General features: G+C 24.6%; 1 long non-coding RNA gene across 1 annotated transcript in view; it reads left to right on the forward strand.

The window, feature by feature from the left end:
- LOC126907863 (uncharacterized) overlaps positions 1–565 on the forward strand; it is a 59,223-nt gene extending 58,658 nt beyond the window's left edge. The window contains exon 3 of the long non-coding RNA XR_007704641.1: positions 200–565. This is a non-coding gene — a long non-coding RNA (uncharacterized LOC126907863). The remainder of the gene's footprint in view (positions 1–199) is intronic.
- The last annotated feature ends 4,043 nt before the right edge of the window (positions 566–4,608 follow it).

Consider the following 4,608-nt stretch of genomic DNA (forward strand, 5'->3'; position numbering starts at 1 on the left):
TACATAAATGCCATTATTTTTCTATAATCTTTTGTTATCTGCAAAAAGAGGTATAATAGAATAATAATTTGAATAAATGGTATGTACGAGAATACAATATCTTTTATTCTTATTGCCTGCATTTAACGATCGTATTGAAGCGTAAGATATCGAACACTCGACTATATATTATATACACGACGTTTACAATTTGTTTCAGTATACTTAGACTAACTTTGTGATAAACGAATATTTTATGACGTGATGGTGATGTTTGACAACATTGTTGTGACCGGAATACTAAGTTTAATTTAAACAGACACGAAGACGGCGTACTGTATAGGCAAAATATTGTACGTTGCAGATCGACGAAACAAGTAACGATTGTTTAGAGGACGCCCGAAAATCCCTCTCACTTTATGGTAATTAATCGATTTTGAAACCGTAACACAATAAGGCAGATTATTATAATGAATATTATTCTAATTCTCAAAAGTACCGAAGAAATTATTTCATTGAAAAATAAATTTGACGATGGGATGCGTTAAACTACTTTGTGGTTGGTTATTTTTTTGTGTAATATTTTGTAAAGGATTAATATTTATTTAATATCGTTATATTGTAAAAACCAATTATAGATATACTATTATTACATCAAGATTATAAATATTTGTATATATATAATTATATATATATATATATATTATATACGTACATATATTTGTACGTACTCAAAACAACAAATAATACTGATAGAATATTGTTTTAAATTTTTAGTAATATAAATAAATATATAAAATTATTTTTGTCACAAAAAATGATAATAAACAGAATAAATAAAGAAAAAACTGAAAATTCTGTTTAAACAAAAATATCTTCTTATTATTAATCTCGTATCCAAACTTGAAGAAATGACACCAGAACTTAAAACACTAATAAAAACGTTGTTTGGTAGAGTTATTAGCAATAATGTTGTTTCATTTGTTAGTATTTTAATATTTTATTCTTAGTAATGTTGAAATTTCTTAAAAATCTAAGAAGTTTTTAATTAATTTATTTTTTACTTTATATTATTATTTAAACATATATACTTTTACAAATAAAAATTTGTTTAAGATCAAATAATTTATGAATTATTAAAGTTTTATTGATCATGTTATTACTTAACTACAATGACAATTTTGAATTTTATAAAATAATGTAAATTTAATTGCTAAAATTTTTAGCAATTCTTATAAACTTACTATTAAAAAGTATTAAATTAAAATCAAATCCCCTTCAAACTTACCTGTATGTTGACTTAAACTTAGAAATAAAAATAAATATTTTCCTAATTTATTTAAGTAATGTAAAATTCAATATGAAAATATTTTCTTCTTCCTCCTCCTCCCCTTAATCCCAACTACTTGGGGTCGGCCACCCTTATTCTAAACTTCCACTTGACACGATCTCCCAAATCATCTACGCTCACATCAGCTGTCTTCATATCACATTCAATAGCATCCCTCCTTCTCTTTTTTGGTCTTCCTCTACCTCTTCTTCTTTCAACATTCATTTCTACAACTGTTCTCACAGCTTCCGATTCTTCTCTCCTCATAACATGACCAAACCATCTAAATCTATTTTCTCTCATTTTATCCACGATTGACGCTACACCTATACTTTCTCTTATATACTCGTTCCTTATCTTATCTTCTCTAGTCACTACATTCATCCATCTAAGCATTCTCATCTCTGCTACCCTCATTCTCTACTCTACTTTCTCATCAACCGCCTAACACTCTGAACTATATATCATAGCTGGCTTCACTACAGTCTTGTAGAATTTACCGTTAAGCCACATTGGAATTCTTTTTTCACATAAGACGCTTCTCTCCACTTCACACACGCGCACTTAATACTGTGTCTTACATCCTCATCAATACCACCCACCCCTCATTTGCACGACTGACCCTAAATACTTAAAACTTTCCACCTCTCCAATCACTTCCTCGCCTCTAGCCTTTGATTAATTTCAAATTAATTAATTAATTTTGTTTAAACAAAAATCTGTTATTCTAAAAATGAAATAAATTGAATTACTTCTCATCAAAAAATATCATGAGTTCAACCGGTTTTTTGGGTATATAAAATTAAGTATGAATGTTATTTAAAAAAAAATAAGCTGAACTTTCAAATATAACTTTTTTTTGGTTTAACTTACAATTAATAAACTAAACAAAAAATTGATAATATTATAAAGATTTATAAAATGTTAAATTGTTGCTTTTGCTATTAATACAAAAAATACAAGAAAATATCGAAAATCAAATATCAAAACGTATTCATCAAATCGTTTATATAGCTTTTTTTGTTTTATATAATTGTCATACGTAAAATACAAATACACCATCGTATTTATCGTTAAAAAAAATATAGTTATTATAACATTATTGAATTACTACAAAATAAAACAATACTTTTAAGTACATAAAAAAAGTATTCATTGAGAATTTTCAATATTTTACCATTTTTTTCGCTTTATATTAACTTAAAATGTAAAAAATTGATATTTTTTGTATCCTTATAAAATTATCTATTTGTTAGTTATAGGTTCATAACTGTAAGTTAAACAAAAAAAGTTATATTCAAATGTTCAGTTTATTTTTTTTAAAAATAACACTTAATTTTAAATATCCAAAAAATTAGTTTAACTTGATAGAACATTTTCAAATTTTGCACAACTCTAATTAAAAATCATGAAATTATTTCAGGAGAGTTATAAAAATGAAAACTTTTTAACGATTTTACTGTGTAATTATTGTTTAATTACTAATAATTTATCTTTTCAAAAACTAAAATACAAATACAAATAATTGAAGTTAGATTTGGAATCAGAATCGAAATTCTTGTAGGACTTGTATACAAATTATGAACATTCAAATTTTTTTTTGCCATTTGTTGTGTGTGTGATGGCATTGTAATTCTATATTTTGCACAAAACACAACTTTTTAGAAATGTACTATTGACATTCAATATAGATCTTAGGTAAAGCGTCGGTATGACTATTTCAAATATTAGAAATGTCAGTCGCACTCTTTCTTTCGCCTAAATATAAAAATGTGAATAACTTGGTAAGTATTGGTCTAATAGTTATAATCGACCAATTATTTTCTTAATTAGATATTTTATAAGCTACTTTAATACATATGTTGCTATTTAAATAATTAATTTGACACCCCTATATATCTAAAAATTATTTTATAATAGAAAAATGAAGACATTTATGTAACTATCAAAATCCATAACTAATAAACTAATCTAATTAGTTAAAGAGAAATCGAGTGTCTAACGTTAAAATAATTAAACCATAAATACGACCCCTTTAACATAAATCGTTTAAAGTCTTCGACGAACTGATATGAATTTCTAAGGAAAATACTGAAAACCATTAAGTCTGTTGAAAAATCGGCGTTATTATTATCTTCATTAACCTCAGTTCGTCATCTAGACATTGATGATAGACTACTCGAAAGTGTATTGCAAAATGTCTTTCGCTTGCATTTTGTGATTTGATATTCACTCTGCCATTTCAACTCTGCAAAGCTTGACATCTTTCAAACATCTACAGAGAAAGATAATTTGTCCAAATCTTCATTTACCTTATATAAAAAAAAACAGGAAATACCCATAAATATATTTAATACGTCTCACAGTACTTGGCGTTGATTGTGAGTAATGCCAACTGCATTTCCAGATCATATTATTTCTGGCTGAGGATGGGTCTTCTTGTAGTTCGTATGTAGTTAAAAACGGGTTGACGAAATGAATTAATTCAGTCCCTTATTTATGAAATGGTTACTAACCGATCAAAATATTTTGATATATATATTAAAATATATTTGATTAACAGCGTTTATTGAATTTTCAATTTAAAAAATTTGTTTATTTGTAAAGTAAAATTAAATTAAAAATAAATTTTACAAATAAAATATTTTTTTAAATAAATATTTGATTTTCCTTAAAATTTAATCTGTTTTCAAAAAACAATAAATAATTACTTATTTTTTTTTGTTGGCATAACATTTATGTCAAAAAAAAGTATTGAATGAATAATTCTCAAATTTGTAATAGTTAACTTAAAGCACCATAAACTTTTAATATTACTCAAAGTTCAAAAATAAATGTAATAAGTTTGTATGATTTAATTTGTATAAAATTTATCATTTTAATACTCAATTTGTACTCACTTTCAAAGAGTATGAATATAACCCATAAAAATCCATTTTAAACAATCGGTGCTATCAAATTTTTATTATCTTATACTTTATAAAATTGTGTCTCATCGATTAAAGATTTATCAAAAATTTGTTAACTAGTTAAGTGGTCAAATAATAAAATTAAAACAGAATAATGAATAATTTATCTTTTTTTTATATATATATATATATATATTCATTGTAAGCTTAACAAATATTTTTCATATATTTTATTTGTTTGACACAAATGCTCATTTTAGAAGTCAAAATAATAATAATTAGGCTAAAATCACCTTAGATAATGAACATGTATTATGTAAATGTATCATTTTAATAATTATATTTATAATTCTTTGATAAATATAATTGTGTTTTACATAAATATCTATA

This window comes from Daktulosphaira vitifoliae, unplaced genomic scaffold (assembly GCF_025091365.1).
Source record: "Daktulosphaira vitifoliae isolate Bord-2020 unplaced genomic scaffold, ASM2509136v1 Scaffold_5, whole genome shotgun sequence".
Lineage (NCBI taxonomy): Eukaryota > Metazoa > Arthropoda > Insecta > Hemiptera > Phylloxeridae > Daktulosphaira > Daktulosphaira vitifoliae.